Raw genomic sequence first — 19,339 nt, 5'->3', positions numbered from 1 at the left:
AAGGGAATTCAAACTCAAGCTAAAAGAGCAAACAATCAAAAGGAGAAACCTGTGACACAGGTCTCGGGATCATTGTGGCTCATGGTAGCATATTGAGAGCTGTGATATAGCAAGAGCCTGGGGTTTATTTCAGTCTGCATATCAATGTGTTTCTACCTCCACTGCCTTTCTGTCCTCTTTGCTCGGTGATGTCTTTTCCTTGATATGAGTCTTCTCCAGTTTGAGGGCTGCATGAATCTGCCCAGTCCAGTCACAAGGGTGCCACAGGTAGAAATGAAAGTCCTCTCACTCCATGCTAAAGCTTAATGTTGCTTTCCCCTCCTTGCACTGACACTGCTTAGAAATAGAGTGGAAACGTTTCATTGTTCATTTCAAGGTTAAGCAAGCGGTGGTCTTCTGGCAAGAAATTTAACCTCAGATTTAAATGACCATTTCCTGTTTGGGTTGGCTGCCAAAACTGTAACAAAGCCAGAAACTTTGAAGAGATCAGGCCAGATGGCATATGGGCTTGCAGACCTGGTCATATCTGATGCCAAACCATTGCGCCTTAATTGTGGCTACCTTGCAGAGAGCGTATGTACCCAGTTCCAGACCTTGGTGGAAATCAGAAATGAAGGCAATGTATCTCCCAAACCAGAAACCATCTGGCTTCATTTTGCATGTTGCAATTAGCACCTCAGTGTCCATCATCTCAAGTCTGGAGGATGACTTGGTCCCATTAAAGGGTCTTCAAGCAGCCTGCAGCAAGGTATGTCTGGCACCAGTTGAAAAGTCCCTGAAATCAACTAATTACTTGACTCTAGCAATGTGATATTTGTTCCCTTGCTGTGAGCTCTATGGATTATCCTGCTTCCCATGTTGCCCATCCACTTTTGGTCCTTCAAGCCACAGCCTACTTCTCTGCACTGATGCAGAGAGGACAACGTGGACACTGACAACCTCATTCAGCACCACAGCCATTCATTAAAGGCTACATGAGGGCATTACAGGTAAGCACACCACAGACCACTTGCAGACATCACAAAAGCAAGAACATCCTTACAAGCAGTGGTGGAAATGATTCAGGGATAGATAACAGACTGTACAGATGACTGTATTGTGAATACAAATTAAGTGCCCTGGAGGTACTGCAGGACCTGCAAGAAAAATAACAGCAATCATCTCTGGTGTGCTGTGATGACCATCAAAAGCATTCTCACAGATGCTTTGGTAACCACACACCAAAGAGCAATGCAAACTGCCTGCCTGAAAACATCACCATGTACCCAAGTGTGCCAAAAATCTGCCAGTGCCTCCATTTTAAGTCAGAGTTACCTGAGTGCCTAAGCAAAGGCTTCCAAAAGTTATAAAAAACTTCACATTTCAAGAGAAATAAACCTCCAATTTGGGTCCATAGCATTTATGAAATAACTCAGCCTTACTCCTCAAGAAGGCTCCAGCAGGTTAGCTGTGGTCTGAGAATACCTGACAAGGGGTAGCAAAGTCCTGCACCGATCTCCTCTCTTTGGTGACCAGTGGTGGAACCTGAGGGAATGATATGAAGCTACGACAGGGGTTCAGAACCTGCTCAGGTTCTTTCCTGGGAGGGTGGTCAAGCACTGGCAGGTTCCCAAGGGAAGTGGTCACAGAGTTCAAGAAGCATCTGGACGATGCGCTCAGTCCCATGCTCTGACTTGGCTGGCCCTGTGTGGAGCCAGGAGTTGGACTTGATGATCCTTATGGGTCCCTCCCAACTCAGGATATTCTATGATTCTATAAAATCAGAATGCAGGATAATGTTCTCTGTTAAAGACAGATAAGAGATAAGATGTAGAGATAAGAAGAAATAACACATTGAACAACCTGACTAAAATTCTGTGTTTACCTTCAAAAAAGAAACAAACAAACAAACAAAATGTCTCTCAATTAAAAGAATACTAAGTTTTATATGTAAAAGAATAAAGTTTTATAACAACCTAATTTTCTCATCCTAGGGGTTGTCTCCACCTGTCTTTCATTGTTTGGCATGACTGACACATTGGATATTGATTAAACCTCCTGGAAAATCTTTTTCATTGATCCATATGCCAGATTTTGAGTTCTTTTGCCAAGTAAAAGATGTCCTTGTTTCAGCTGAGATATAGAGCTAACTTTCTTCATAGTAGCTAGAAGGGCCTATGTTTTAGATTTGTGTTGGAAACACTATTGATAATAGAATAATGGGTTTTTTTTATATAGAAGTGTTTTTTGTTGTTGTTGAGCAGAGACAAGGCCTCTTCTGCTTTCCATATCACCTCACCAGCAGGTAGACTGGGGGTGCACAAGAAGTTGGGAGAGGACACAGCCAGGACAGCTGACCCCAACTGACCACAGGGATATTCCGTACCATATAATGTAATGCACAGCTTATAAAGGGCTTGGGGAAAAGGAAAGAGGAGGAAATGGGCAGAGGCATTTGGATTGATGGCGTTTGTCCTCCCAAGTAACCATTATGTATGATAGAGCCCTGCTTCTCTGGAGATGGCTGAACACCTCCCTGCCCATGGGAAGTGGAGAGTGAATTCCTTGGTTTGCTTTGCTTGCATGCATGGCTTTTGCTTTACCTCTTAAACCGTCTTTGTCTCAACCCATAAGTTTTCTCACTTGTACTCTTCTGATTCTTTCTCCCATCGCACCAGGGAAGAGCGAGCAATCAGCTGCATGGTGCTTAGCTGCTGGCTGGGGCAGAACTACGACAGTCCTTTTTGGCACCCAGTGCGGGTCTCAAAGGGTTTGAGATAACAGCAGATTTGACTGGAATGCACTAGATTTCATTTGTAGCTGTTATTGCTGTTTAGTTATTAACTGGCAGGCTCCTGTGCTAGCCATGGGGCTCCCTCGCCTTACTGCGCACTGGAGTCCAGTGCTCGTTAGCGGCTGCTCTTTGCTCTCGCTGCTCGTTGTGCTGCTGCACTGCTGATCATCTTACTGTGCTGTGCTGGGAACGCTCTGATAACAGCGATGGCAGCGTGCCTGGGCTGGCAGATGCCCAGGGCACCGCTGCTGCTTCTGTGCTGCCAGAATGGACAGGCTGGAACTCCTGTGACACAGGTCACAGTCTGACCTGTGGATGGACCCACATGGGAGCAGGACACCCCAAAGAATCCATGGTCATGTATAACTCCACCCCAGAGGAGGTGTATCTCAAAACGTCTTTGGCCATGGTTATGTCTGTGCCACAGGAGGTATACCTCTGGCAGGATGGTAAGCCAAGGATAAATCCATACTGGAGAAGGTACACCTCAAAGCATCTGGGGCAAGGATAAGTCTATGCTTCAGGAGACTGCAGGATGCTCAGTTGCTGACCAGGGCTAAATCACAACACTTGGTTTCCACTAATGTGGGTTTTTTTTTTAAATACGGGTTTTAAAACCCACACCAGAATATATTAATGAATGAAATCCAAAAGTATTTCTAAGCCTGGATGCCATTCTGTGCAAGGGGCGCTCACTCTCTACATATATTTTCAAGATCATTGTAAAGTAATTGTGACTGGAAGTTCAGAAAAATTATCTTAAAAATTTAGATGAAGTCCCAACAAGACACCATTGGCATTCACAGGGACTGAGTGGTGAAGTAGTATCCTTCAAGCCCAGGTCTCTCAAATGCTCTCAAAGTACACCAGAGGAAAACATTGAACTGAAAAAGTGATTTACAGCCTCATTCTCATAAAATGACTGTCATTGTTCTTGTAGGCTAAAAATCTAGAGCGAGCACAATGGGCTACGGAGCTAAAAATGCAACATAAATGAATTTTTCAACCAGAAAAACCCTGCAGCTGGGAATATCTAACTTAGTCCTGCAAAGTATTAGGTTTCCTTTGATATAGGTGTCATATACCTTTTGAATGAAAACCTACTTCAAAATTATCTTTATAATGTAGAGAAACCACAGGCAGGACTTGGAGATAAGAGAAAACATTACAATTAATTTTGTGTTCTTTCACCTTCATTTCATTTGCAGTTTCTCTGCGATTCCTCTCCTCAATGACTTGGGCACTACAAACTGGTGTAGTAATTAAGATTATTTTGGTATGGTTTGTATAGATTATTTTCTTCCCTCCATAATCTACATGTCTCTCAGACAACACCTGAATCCCAAACCTTTAATGTCAACAGCAGTTTAAAAACTAACCCAACAATTTCAGTATTGCTTTATCCTGTGTGTCAGTGGGGTTTAATCCCTCGCCATCCATTGAACTGCTGAATCTGGGCTCGAGAAAAAAATACAAGATTTTCAGGTGCTAAACATATGAACCAAATAGTAATGATAACAACAAAAGAAAACACCCAAAACATCCCAGATCAAGTATTTCCCTATGGTTCCTATGGAGCTCCTATTCCTCATGCTTCCCCAGAGACTTTTTTTCTTTGCATTCTTCCTGCATCCTATCCCAGTTTACAGTTTCAGTTCTTCCCAATAACACAGCTATTCATGTTGCTTCAGATCATGCTGATTTCATATTAGTGCACCTGCAGATCTTTAAATCTGCCATCACAGAAGCCCAATGAGCAACTGATTGCTTTGCAGATTTGAAGATAGATCTTTGTTCTAGCTTCCTAAAAATGCAGATGGGTATCTAGTGGGATTCTCAAGTGCCCACCATCACCTAGCTCCCATAGCTTTCTTAATTTCTTCTGCACTTTCAGAAGGTACTTTTGTCTCATTGGCAGGCCTTCTAGGTCAAGCTGCTACAAAACTAAAAACACTGGGGGAAATTAAAATCCATTTCTGCAAAGCTGATGATATTTGAACTTTGGAGCTTCTATCTAGGCAGAGTTAAAAATGGAAATGCCCTACTTCTATCAAGCCATATTGTTTACCTAATAAATAATCTGTAACTTCTGGTTTTAGAAGAAATTCCAATTTTCTTACAGTTTCTCATAACATCTGAGTTCCTGCTGAGCTGCTGCATTGTTTGTCCAAATTCAAACCCCCCATAAAGTAGCAAAAGAGAAGTACATGATTAATCAGAATTGTGTTTATTAAATCACTAGAAATGGTCCATCTGCAGGTGACAAACAGTTGATGTAACTTGGAGGGCTGCACTTCGGCATATATCATGAGAAGCCAGGCTAGCAGCCTGTGTTCTGCAAAGGCAGATATGTGTAACTGGAAGTTCTTAGGACAATAAAAACAAATCCATGAATAAATTTCTGCACCATAGGATCATACAAAACATGCAGGTTTTTGTGAAGTCCCACAAAGGGACATAACTCTAATATGTACCACGGTCTCTTGGCTACTGAAATGGGTAGAAGGATGCACGTGCTTTGGAACACCGAGACCTTTACACCAAGTATTGGTCTTTTTGTAGTGTGCAAAGCGTAGGTACCTGGCAAACCCTAGTACTTAAACAGTGAATAGCAAGGACCCCATTTAATTCTGTATAGAATCTGTGAAATATTGTGTTAGGTCCTAGTCACAGTTTCAGCTGACAGGTTTTGCCTTTGAAGTCTTTCAATGCCAGCTCCTTTTTTCCCTCCAGCCAGAGAGGAAACTTTGTTGATCTTGATAGTAACCGAGCACTGAATGAGAGAGATAAACACAATTAAGCATAAAATATTAATGCAATTGAACCAAATAGTCTAATTTCACTTCTGCCTTCAAACATACCAAGTACATGTAATGTTTAAGTCGGAACTACTTCTTTTTGGCTTGGTTTCCTCAAGAAATGAAGCTTCTGCATCTTCAGGCACATTCCCTTCTCTTTCTCCAAATAACATTAAACTCCATAGGCCAAATTTATTTAATAATAATCACATCTACTAGAAAGATGGTAGTCTCGATACGTTCAGCTTTGGTAAGAAGAAAGACTCCACCATAGACTCTTTGGAGAATACTGCAGTGAACCTGCTCTTCCCTACAGGCAGTGACATTCCCATGCTTGTGGCTCCTTCCCTGTCCCTCTACTAACATGCCACCACACCAGATCTTACCTGGACACCTCTCCTTTCCAATCGGTTTGGAGCACCAGTAGTTAAGGAGAAAGATTACCCTCAGACCTACCATGGGAGTTTTCTTTTTTATTGGCAATTTCATTTTCTGAAAATTTCAAACAAGGTAAAAGATCAGTATTGGACTATTTTCTGCCCAAAAAATGCAGAGAATGTAAGCAAAACAATTCAGAGAGGGTAGAAAATATTGCTATTGTTAGGCACGTTATTCCCAGACCTCCAGGACCATGATTTTATTTTAAACACAGTATTGCAAAATAATCATACAGGAGCTCATCCCTAATATTTCTTTTGCTTCTTGGCTTGACTGCTGCTTGCATCATCCTTCAGTTTCCTTGCACCATCACAAGACGGAGTGCAGGAAATTACATCCACCAACAGACAGTCAGCTCTAGATGCTAACAGCTACTAATTAGTAAAGGAGAAAAGGAGAACGCTGTTTTGCTACCTGTTGCCATAGCATTTAATAGACTCTGCTCCCTCGAACCCCACGGTTTGCCATCCCTCCCGCTCCCCAGGTGCCATTAGTAGAGAATAATGGTTCCCAAGCTGAGGTCTGCAGACCACAGATGGGGCTGCAAAGCCACATTTTGAAAGGCTTCCTAATTGGTAGGACACATGTGTTTTCCCAGCTGCAACCGAGTATTAATGCTCCCTCCCTGGCTGGGTGAAAGCAGGTATATTCTCCAGCATGTGAAAGACCCACATTAGGTCCAGCTTCTACTTAGTGGTCTGGGGAACTAATAGCAGAGGACTTCAATAGATGAATTTCTCGTTGAGCAGTAATACGTTGCTTCAATAGAAAGTTATATCTAGAGGCAGTACTTCAAAATTTTCCCTGCTTCTGTTACAGGCTTTCAGTACTGTCAAACCAGCACTAATTATTTGTCACACACTTTTAAAACACCATAACAGCAACAGCATTTTTTTTAATAGAAATATACAACTTGGTTTGCATGTTTGAGCCTTGATACTGTGTCTGTGTTTGCTGAACAACCATTTGTGCTGGGGGAAGTGATATTCTAAAGAAGCTGCCTGTTTAAAGTCAAGGTAAGCTTGCCAGATGTTGAGACTTCCAAGACAGAGAGGGAAGAGGCAGCCATGTCCAGTGACACCATTCTTCTACAGAATTAGTTTACATGGAAAATATTTATTCAGTTATGTGTTAGGAAATTCAAAGGCTGGCCTCTTTTCTATATTTATTTGCAGACATTGGTCCCTGCTACTGTTTTCTATCCAGAAGATGGAACATACGTGTTTCAGAATGCTTATCTTAATTGCATTTACACAGCAGCAAGAATTTTGTGAGAAGTACTAGTCACAAAGAAATACTAAAAAAAAACCCAGGAAATGCTCAACAACTTTTACACTGGCCAAAAATGGACAGCATGAAACCTTATCTAATAAAGCTGTTTTCTTATTCTGAAGACATATCTATTATAAGCATAACTGCTATAAATGGAGTGCATTATGTTCATCAAGCTGCAAGAAGCAGTTTTCTCCCCTAATTTTTCAGTGCAAAATGCCTAAATTTCTAGATTACATTTTCTTATACCTATGACCAGGTAAAATATTGCACCACTTTAAAAAAAAAAATGTTGTTGAACAGAACACTATCATCCTCTAAAATCCTGTGAAAATTTTCCTTCTATATTAAATGGGTAATTAGGGAAAGAAATGTCCGTCTTCTCCCAGTCCCTATGACACAGTTTGGACATGTAGCTGCAGCTTTACCTGTCACTGCAGACACTGCAGGGTTTCTGGCAGTCACAGCAGAGGATGGAGATTCCATCTTTTCCCATCCATTCTCTACTCTGGCTTTATGTCTCTAGTTCTTGCTTTGTTGTGTGATAATTTCATCCAATCCCTCTTGTCTTACTGTAACTGTTCATTCTCCTTTTTCTTTTCCCTCCCCTGCATACCTCCCCAACCTCTCCTTCTGTTATCATAAACCCATTGGGCCCAGGGTGTTCAAGCTCCTCTCATGCCCTCTGTGGCTTCTCCAGACTCTTGGTACGTGTCTGTGCAACACTGAGGGGACAAATGGTCACCACACACTGGTGGAAATTGAGGCACGCAAACACAGGAATCAACAACTTCCTGACATTGATTTTAAGACCCAGCTGACAACAACCCCTGCTTGCCTTCCCCAAATCTCAGATCCAAGTGTCAGCTGTGATTGATAAATCTGGGATTTGATCAGCTAGCCTTGCTGAAAAGCTTAGCTGAGTCCAAGAGAGTTACTCAGGAGGAAAAGGACACCGATGTTACCTACCTTAATGTCTGAGCCAACAGGAAAGCATGGAGTTTTAGGAGACTTATTACAAGTGAAAATAACCCCCACTCATCACAGCAGTGAAATCCATTAAAGAAAATCTTAAGCCCTAGCTTTTTCTGTGTTGAAAACACAGAAAGATGGCAGGCTGATGAACTGTCAAGAAGAAGGAAACGGTGTCAAATTTAGATCATTTCTCCAAATTCCTGCCTGCCAGGAAGCTTTTCAAAATGATGACAAATGGCCAGTCTGTATGGAAAACTATTCTTAGACAGTATCCCAGACCCGGGTTTGGGACCAGGCACAAGAAAACAGGAAAAAGATCACCTCCAGGAAGTTCAAAAGCCCTCTTTTACCCACCAAACCCTTGCATCCCTGCTATAGAGCTTGCATATAAAATGGTGCTGGCTGAACAGTGTCAACCCTGCTGGTTTTCATCCTTAGCGAGAAGCGATACAATACAGCTAGAAACATCTGCCATTTCAGAAAACAATAGCTTTTTAGCACATCTCTTCATGGAGTTATCAGGGAGTTGATATCTTGGAGTCTTTCCTTTCAGTAAATCAATGCCCATTCCCTGCTCTGACCTGATGGGACACTGCAGAAGGCCATCTTCTTAAGCCACGCTTGGGCAGTCGTCAGTCACCCAGTCTCACTGGGCTGTGATTCAATCAATATAATTATCCTCATGCCAGGAGCTCCCACTGCATCAAGCAGTAATCCAGGGACCAGACTCCAGCACTGCAGTGTCATGCAGCCATCCCATGCCCTGTGAGTCTCTTTATAAAGAAAGTAAACATCCAAAGTTGAGAAAAAAACCTATTTCTGAAGTATGGTTTGTAGGTGCAATACACTGACACTGAGGAATGAAAATCAAGTCACGTTCTATCAGAAGGGAAATCTTCATCATCTACTGCTGCTCCAAAGGAAACATTTCCTGCTCCATCTTTTTGTTGTTGTTGTTGTTGTTTTGCTGAATATACAAGCTCAGTTTTCAATTAGAATGTTCTGTTTATTTTTGCTCACTGCTTAGAAGTAAAAGCAATGCGTTATATCAATTTAAAGGGGAAAAAAAATAATGCTTGTCAAGCACAGGACTGGAGAAATTAGTTCATTAGTCTCCATTCAAATGATGTTTCTCGCTATGCTAAGCAACCAAAGTGGTTTAAGGCTTTTGAAATAAAATTGTTAATTGTTTGGGGGGGTGTTTGTTGGGTTTTTTTGTTGGGTTTTTTTTCCTTCTGATATATTTTTGCTTTGATAGTTTGGGAACACGGTGCTAATTGAAAACCTTTCAGAGGAACTCAATCCTACTCTATAGTCGGCGAAGCCGAGACAGGCATTTAAACAAAGTGAAATGGAACACATCCAGTTGGGGAAAGGCTGTTATTCATTACGGCAGGGATTTCAAGCACCACATGACCACCCATCTCCAAAATCCTCATTATCTGCCTGAAGTATCTGTCAAAGTATGTTTTCTCTATACAAGTTACTAGGAAAGGAAATCACAGGGACTAATCAGATACTGTTGTTGTTGCAAAATACTTGATGGAAGAGATAGAAAGGAGAAATGATCTAAGAAAGGGGTGAAAAGGAAAAAAAAGGAAAGGAATAAGTAGCTGGAGGCTATTGTTTAGGCTTTACAGGAAAAGGCAGAGCAGAACACCAAAGCTGAAAGGCATAACCAGGATGGCGGTGATGGCAACAAAGCAACGCACACAGAGAGTATAAAATGTTCAGGGTTTTGTTAGGGGAGCAAAAGAGGAGAGATAATGTTTGGAAGAACATATAAAAGTGTGCTACATAAAAAAACATGTCATGGGTTCATAGAATTAAGGACTATTGACTCTTTCTAGGGGCTAAAAAGATGTGTCATTTCTCTGCAGTGTAGGTCCAGGAGCTAGGTTAGGGATACAGAAGAGACTTTCAAAGGCAAAAGTTCAGAGTAGCAATACTGACAGCACAGAAAAAACATTTGGTTTTTTAACAGCTCTGTGCATCCATCGTGGTATTGTGCATCTACCTTGTGTATAACCCAACCTAGCCTGCCAGGGCAGAGAGTGTCTGTGCATAATGAGGGAGCGGGGAGGGCACAGACACAGAATTTCTGTGATAACTTCCAAGCTCTGGAAACACAAACATATTCACTCTGTTGCGTAGCACCACAAGCACTGCACCTGACTATTCAGACACCAAAAGCATCCTGTATTTAAAAACAAAAACAAAAACAAAAAGAAAAGGAAAAGAAAAGAACTGTCAACTGCATATAGAAGGGAATCTTTTTCTATATATTGTTTCAGCTTTAATTATTTCCAGTTGCTGTGACTAACCCAAGCAAATGCAATTTAGAAACGTTTTCCCCTTTAACACAGTGTTTAATGTTAATCTGCTATTCTCGTCGCTATGTGGTGTTTATGGATACACCATCATGTGTGTTTTATGGTACATTTAAAGCAGACATCTGGAGAAATAGCCATCAGAGTACTTATCTCTAACACCTATTGTAAAAACAGACCTAATAAAATGAGAACAAATAACAGTGCTGGCAATTACCCTTATCGTGTGTATTCTGGCAAGAAAGGTCAAAAGGTTGTGGGTCTGTATATATATGAACTGATTTTCTCTAATACAGTTTCTCACCTGATTTCCCATAGGTTTTTAGAGGCTTTTTGTATGAGGGGACAGGGGGAGGGAAAGCTGGCTTGAGCTACAATACACTAGACAATAATCATGTAACTATTATGAGAATCTGGTCCTCCCACCAAGTAGTCATTTATGCTAACAAAGAGAGAAGGAACCTGTCAGAGTTTCAGAAGATAAGAGGTTCAGCAATCTCAGGTATTTTTACAGATGTGGACAGGAAAGTCACAGCTTCAACTGCTCTTCATTACTATCACGCCAAAATTCAGCTATGACGTAAATATTTTTACTTTTACTTTGTTATAGATTTGTTCCAGGGAACATAATTTTGGTTTTCACTTACTTGTTAGGGGCAGGGGGGTTCAGATGGGTTCAGCACACAGTTCATGTCTATTGAATGCAGTTCCAAGCATCCTGATGCTCAGTAACTCCAGAAATGTAACCAGATAGGTACTGGAGTAGTAAATACAAAGAATTAAGCTTAGATCAGTACACGAGCAATTCTTGTATCCTCACGATTCTGATCCAGGTTTAGAGGAACCACTGTGAAGTCTTTTACCTAAAACCAAAAAGGAATGTTTTAGGTTGGGGGTTTTTTGGGTTGTTTTTTTCCCAGGATGCCTGTAAGGAAATGAATCTGGATTAAATTCAGGCATAAATAGAATGTGGAACAGGTTTGCAAGACTATTTCCCTCATGTATACACTCTAATTCTGGAATAAGAATGTCCTTTTTCTATTTGATATTAACCCAGCATCTGTGTGGAGAATTAATCCAGAAAAGCTGTTGTAGTTAATTTCCCCTGGTAGACATGTCCAAAACAAAATAAATTCTCTTTTGTTAGAAATTGCAGGTAAAAAAATACAGGTGCTTTTGCATATATACTGTCTTAGAAAACTTAAACCCTCCACCTAATTCAAGTTTGTTTCTCTCTAGAACCTGGTCTAGAACACAAATACTTGTCTGCACTCATTCCTTTCCTTTGTTTTTAATACAGTACTATGAACATCCCAGTGCATCCTCATATTGCATGGGTTAAGAAATATCCTATGGCCGCAGGAAAAGAGAAACAAGTTCTTAAATAAATGTTCCAGCAGACTAGCCAACAGGTACACAGGGTATGATTACAAGTTTGCTGAACACGTGGGTGAATTCAAAAACAAAGCAAAGCAAAAAGATCTTCTCAGATGAACTTTGACTGGCATCTTTGCTAGCCTGAACTTAATGCCTAAAATGGTTGGGAATTTCCCTAATGAATTTTTTTAAGTTATTGTCTATTTTAATATCCTTTTCTACAAACCAAGCAAAACCAGGTTGTTATTACACAGCAGACTTAATCAGATGATATTAGTGTTTCTTGAAATAAATAATTATTATTATAATTATTATTATTATTACTGCTACTACTACTATTACTATTATTTTCTCTGATTTTACAGAACAAAGTCAAAAGAGCTAAATTAAATTTGGGGAGTATTCTCATTGTTGCAAGGGAACATCCTGGAGGACGAATGAGCTATTGACATTCTCTCTTCAAGCAAGAAGCTGTCCCAGGAGATCCATAAGAAACAAGAAATAACAACAAAGACTGAAAAACAAATTGATGAAACCAGAGATGGCTGCAGACCTGTAAATAGCTTTTCACACTGTCGCAGTTACTGTTTGAATTGAATAGTTTAGATTTGCAAATTGATGGAGAAATCCACTCATTTCTTCAAAAATTCCTTGTGAAGAACAGATTTGACATTAAACCTAATTTTGAAATAAATACCGATGCGCATATTTAGTCTGCCAAATTATACCTAGTTTAATATTTAGGAGTGTTGGGGGACAAACCACGGCAGAATTTGGAACGTTGCTTTTAATACTTCAGCTGGGATTCATCCGTTCGGTGCTCACAAGTTTGGTTTCCAATGTTTTGTATAGGATTAGACTGTAAATCACTCAAGCATGTTAATTAGCTTCTCCTCTAACCTGTTTTACATCAATTCCCTGTATCAATACTCTTTGGCTTGGTTTATTAATCTCGCATCAGTCCTATTTACAACAGAGAAAAGTCTAATTCATTACACAGGGGATCAGTGACGTTCGAGATCATTATACCTACAGATGTATTTAAACATACACACCATTATAGCAAATCTGGGAAATCAAAGAGCTTGCAACTATTGAAGCCTTCATCAGACATAAGAATGCAAATATTTCATTACAATTATTTAAAACCGAACAGTGATTAAACCATATTGGGATTTGTCCTCAGTGAAACCTGCTGTCATAAGAAACCCCCTTTTAATTGGTTCTTGCTTGCCCCTCTGCAGGCTGCTGTCGATGTGCAGGTTCAAGCCATAAGCTTCAGCATCACTATGAATATTTCCCTCCTCACAAAGGACACCGTCATGTAAGAAATCTTCTCAACATCCCAAAATATTACAAAGAAACAATAATTATGGCTAATTACTCACTCCCAGTACACTTATTTGTAGTCTACAATTTCAAAAGAGTGAATAGAAGACAGGTGCATAAAATAGGCTTAATGAGAACACCAGAAAATAGTTGCTTTAGCTGCAAATTACTACTTTTACGTGCTGTATTTTATTTTTAAAAGTGAATGTGTTGCTCATAAAAGATATAAAATTAGTAGGGCTAGAAACTGAGTTCTTTTATTTCACCCCAGAAAAGGCATAACATACTGCCAGCAGTACTGAAAGCTTGCTAACGACATAATATTAATATTCACTAATACCTGGTGGGGTAAATTAATATTGCTTGGCATTAGCTGTAACAAGCAGTGAGTCCCACTGTCTCTCTTCAAGAGTTTCATTCACCTTCTATATTTAGTGCTTGCTGTTATGGCGCAAACATAATTTGCACCATCAAAAACCATCATTTCTCCCACTATGATTATTTTTCCCTCCCTAACTGAGCAACGCTTTCTTGGTTCTGTCTTTCCTTTTGGTCTTAGCTTCTAAGCAGGGTTACCACCCTCTTGTGCTTTTTGCTTCCGAGGAAATCCTTCATTCAAGATTGCATTTCTGCCTTTCTCCTGGCTGAAACAGGCTGAAATCTTCCTTCATGACATATAATTTCCCTTCCTATTCTGTGGACTGTAAAATCTTAGACTTCTTCTCAAGGCTTCCACCTTCAGGCTCTTCCTTTCCCACCTAGCCAGGGACAAAGTCTTCAGACTGCACACCCTTGCCTTCGTCTCCTCCCTGGCAATGAGCATAAGCCACCGATGCAGAGGGAAGCGATTTCCCTCTGTCTCCCAGCTTTGTTATGCTTCATTTTGCAGGGTGTCTCTGACTGTCAGCCAGATGCTAGATCAGACAACGTGAGATGAGAGACAGCCACTGAAAGCAAAAAAAGCTTTAACCTGTGTTGAGAGGCTTGCCTTTTAGCTGCAGATAATACCTCCTTGCTTTCCTTGTCCTCCTGTTTGAGCACTTCTGCAGCCTCAGGTCAGATCTGTAGATGCAAAAACCTCACCTTCGCCATCGAGCAAAGGCCTGAGACAAAAGCATCCTCTTGCCTTTTGAGGATAAAAAATGTATTTTGATCACTGTTAATCTGTGCCAGACTCAAAAACACATCCCAAAAGATAGAAGACTAACTTTATCAGCTACATTGAAACTCTCTTAACTATCTTTGGTTTTTTGCTTATGTAGTTACTAATAAGATAGATTAACTTTGTTTCCCTTTGGGGGAAGGTGCTAACCTCTCCTGAAATCGTTGAGAAATCATTGCATAGCTGAGTGCCTATTCAGTTTGTCGAAAGTCCCAAGGATATCCCCTGCTGTAAGGCAAGGACAAGGGATCCTAACAGGTAGGAAATCTGTACTGCCTGAAATTCCCTGGCTTGTGTACTAGTGGTGGCCTGGGTGACCAGCAAAAGACTAGACTGGTGCCCAGGTTTACACAGGTATGCAACATAGTGTCCCAGATTAAAAAGAAGCAATCAATTGTCAGGAAATTACCTTGTTTCATACCTCCAGCTGTCCCCCCCACACTCCTGGCTACTTGATGTGGCTGGAAATCTCCCCCATTAATGCTGATGCTGGATTATCCTTAACCGTTAATGCTATTGCTGGATTATCTTTAATGCTTCCTGTGATTTGTGTGTATGTATATATGTATACGTACGTGTGTGTGTGCTATTTTTTTCCCTAAGCTAGATTCTCCCTCAGAATAGTAAGCACTTGAGGATTCATTTTATCACAACACTCTGTTCTGACTATCTGTAATCACATATCTCTGAACTCGATTGGGTGACTGGTTAGAGTTAGGAGTCACTTTTCTCTCTGCTCTACAGACATGGCATTGTTTCTTCAACATCTCCATCCCTCAGCATAAGTAGCAATGAATTACATCCTCCTAAGTCTAGGTAACCTTTTATATAGAATTGAAAATTCCAGTCTCTTAAATGGTATTCTGTCTGGATATTTAATTGGTCCTAGATTTTATTCAACATTCCATATTTGATAGGTCCCGGGAGTCTCATTGCTGGCAGCAAGAGCCTTCTCTTTGCCTTGTACACTCAAGACGAAATAATCTCTCTCTAATTGCTCTTTTCCTTTAATTTAACTTTGATTAAGGAATAATCTGTGGGATAATTTGGAAAATAATTTCCTCTCCTAATTTCTTATGACCAGCCTCTTGCAGTTTACCGATTACTGGTCAACCAATAGTTTGAATGACACAAAAAATATGAACAAATAAGTAAGACAGAAGTGAATATTGCATTCCCATCTGTTTCCTAGATTAATCTGGGAAAAAAGTGCAATGTCAGTATGTCTTACAGTGATTATACTAGTCTACCTAAAACAAATCCTAGAGGGAGAAAAGCATGATGTAGTGCAAGTACTGATGACATTCCAGCAATATTCTCTTTTCTCCAGTACGATATGGCTATGATAGACATCTAATACACTCCATGCCACAATATCTCATTGCTAAACACTTATTCTCTCAGTTTCCCTCACAAGTGAAATCCAAATTCTTCTGGACATCATTTCAGGATGCCTTTTCCAGATGCCATTGTCACACCCTCCTGTTTTCTTCTATCAGCTGTCGCAGGTAAGGGGGAAATCTGTCCTGTCCTGAGGGTTTCTGCACAGCCAGAAAAGGATATGAAAGTCTGAAGAATGGGGTCTGTCCCAGCACGCTCAAGAGGACCCCTTAATGCAGAGGTAAATACTCTGGAGGGTGATCAGGATCTCAGCCTGAGTGGTATCAGATGTGTGCAGGGCATCCTTGGCTGCCCCACAGAAGGGGGAGGGAGCGAGGTCACGGCTTCTCTGCACAACAGTGAGGTACCTTGAGTCAGGGCCTGATTATTCAACCATCTTCTTTCATGGCATTTGTGTTTTACTGTCTGAGTTACTTTACTGTGCTAAGGATATTCTTTTTTTTTTTTTTTTTTTACTATTTTTAGTACAGATGGGACCGTCAGGAGGGAGAGCTTCCTATAAGGTAGGATAAAGGTTATAGGTACAATAAAAATTAACACTAAATGCCATATGACGCTCTCTAATCTGTCCTTCTGTATGCTGTGACCTATTAAATGTCACTCCTGTAGTTTGTAAAATGTTCGTAGACTGCAGCTTCACGTATCCCACAGAAAGCTATTCTGTGGGTCACAGAGGGAAGCAGCTGAGATCTTCTGGCTATGCGGGGCTGACAAGAGCAAGGATGGATTCAGAGAAAAGCCCTTGTAGCTATGGCTGAGCCAAGTCCCAGGCTATAAAAGTGTGTGTGTGGAGAGGGGGGTGCTAGGGGTGTCCCCCACTTCTTCTTTCCAGATTTGACCTGGCCATCAGAGCCACCCAGATAAGCTGGTAGATGCCCAGAGGGAAGCTGTGCACCCCTACAATTCTGCAGTCCCTCCATTGGGGTCCTGCCAGTGGCAGGCTGAATAACAAGCTGTGCTTTGCTGCAAAGACACACCAGCAACCAGGGAACAAAAATGTTTAAAGAAAGCAAATGTAGCCCAAGAGGAAAATTTCCTTATTTACCTTGCGGGTGAGCATCTGAACCCAAGCTTTTCAAAATGATTTCTGCCTGCAAGTGGGACTGTGCCCCAAAGGAAGGGGGAAAACAGAGGGTCATGCATCCACAGGTCCCAAGGCCAGGATTAAATACCCTAGCCCACCTCTGTTCCTTCATAAAAACATCAGAGCCAGGCATATTAAAATTGGGGGGGTTTATCAGATGATCAATTTTAAACAGCAGCTTGAGCTCGAGGTAGTCATGTACGGGAAGAAAGGGAATTAATTTATTTCTTTCTCCTCCATGTGCCACTCAGGAGTTGTTTCAAATAGGATTATTTTGTCATTCAAGTTTCAAGGTTAAGATTTGCTCCTATTTATGACTGCAACTCTAAAATCCTTCAAACCAGTAAACTATCACAGTAATTCCAGAAACAAAGGATGCATAATGAAAAAAATGAACTGAGAATTGAGAATCCTGTGGGCCACGAGGAGCGGAATATATTAACATTCACCTCTAAACACTTTCTTCAGTTGCTTATATATTAAAAACATAATAATAATAATAAAATAAAAAAAAATCCTTGAAGCATCTATGAGATTGCGTGTTGGTCTCCTTTTGAGAAACACAAATTACTCTCTATATTTCTTCTCTGCGAGGGTTTGCAGCAGAACAAAGGCCCAGTAAACAGTGATGAATGGCTCTTCCTTCTCACTGGGGGAGCAGCTTTGGAGAGCCCACATGCTAATCCTGCCCTTACCTGGCTGAAAGATAAATCGCAGGGTGAAATTCTCTGACTTTCAACCCTACCAACCTCCTCTGGCTGAATGAGCCACTTCTGTTCACATGTGAGTTGTTAAAGCGTTTTGTTTCCCTCGTTCATTTTTTTTTTTTTTTGCCTTTGAAGAGGGAGTAAATTGCAACTACCCATGCCTATTATTAAGACCTGAAGAGAAAATGTTTAAATTAAAGATTGTACAAACATCCAAGCAGCAGTGTAATAAGCTCCATTTGGGAGGCAATGTAGCAAGTTCTGTATTTTTTATTTGGTTCATTACTTAAAACTAAATAACAATTGTTAGTTTTATTGCTGCCATTTAACAATGTGGGGATTTTCTCTGTTGGTGTTGAAATGTAGCATGATTTAAATCTTTTTTCCTCCTTGACATTTTACTCTATGAGTTTAATATTGATCAGCAGATACATATTGTAATCTCTGCCTTCTGCAAGCTGTAACAAAGCAAGAATACGCAAAAAAAATATATCCTCTGGAGAAAGCAAAACCACACCACTCTTCATTGTAAAATAAGGTTTACATCTGAGACTACTATACCCCTCGGGCTTTATTTCACTTGTTACCTTGAGTGAATTACTTAATGATGGGAGGCAAACCTTCACTGAAAGGCAATGCGGTTATTAAATAGTTAGCCCAAAAATTCTATCAAACTACACTTATTATTTCTGGAAAGGACTTTAAAGGGAATTGCCATCTTCCCAAGCTGCTATTTTGAAATACCTTAGAAAAAGATCAGAGTAAAGGACCAATTTTATCATCCTCCCATTTGTCTGTCTACACACTTCTGTCTGTCTGTTTACATCTCAGAAGCTCATTTCATTCTAGTCCTCAGAAAGAAAATTACACTTATTCACTTAGAAATGTTTGTGTGTTTTGGTTTTTTTCATCAAACACTTGCCACGATCCCAAACTTTTAAACAGAGATACTGTCTGGGATGCAGGATTACCTCAGTTTAGGTTGCGAAACAGAATAGCTCCTCTTTCACCCAAGATGCTGCAGGTGACGCAAGGACAGTCTGTGCCTGCAGTGACGGTCTGAGACCTCCAGGGTCAGCAGCAATCTTATTACTTTCATGGATGGTGTACGGGTGGAAATGTGGAACTTCAACAAGGCCCAAGCCAGCTTGGGGACTGGGACAGACAGACATATTCCCAGATGTCTTTATTGCCTTCTTTTTGTTTGGGACCATAGGCAAGATACTAGGCATGCGCAGCAAAACTGGGGGGTGCTTGGGTGCAGCATGCAGCCGGAGAGCTGGGACGAGGGCTGGTGCCAGGAGGCATGGACTGGGTGCCCAGAATTATCACTCATTTAGCAGCAGTTCCCTATTAGGAAGGAGGTGAATCTATTGGGGTAGTTTGTTCAGAAATCAGAATTCCTGAAACCTTGCACCTTTGGGCAAATATTCTAAGAGGCTCTGGAGGGACCTCTTACCGTTTCTGTTTGTCAAAATCTCACTGCCTGGTCATACAAGAAATATTGCAGAAGAGAAAAAGTCACTGTTTTTCCAAAACTTTTGTTCAGTTACAGCACTACGAAAATTTCCTGGAGTCTTCAGTGGAAAACACCCTAGAAAGCACTGTTTGACAGGGTGCAAGAGTTTGGGAACTACTAGAATATCTGATTTAATTTTAGGCAAAGAGGCAATGAGTGAATGGCTGTAACTAA

Source organism: Gallinula chloropus (assembly GCF_964237585.1).
Source record: "Gallinula chloropus genome assembly, chromosome: 1".
In the NCBI taxonomy this organism is placed as follows: Eukaryota; Metazoa; Chordata; class Aves; order Gruiformes; family Rallidae; genus Gallinula; species Gallinula chloropus.
The sequence above is the reverse complement of the archived record's forward strand: the minus strand, read 5'-3'. Positions refer to the sequence as shown.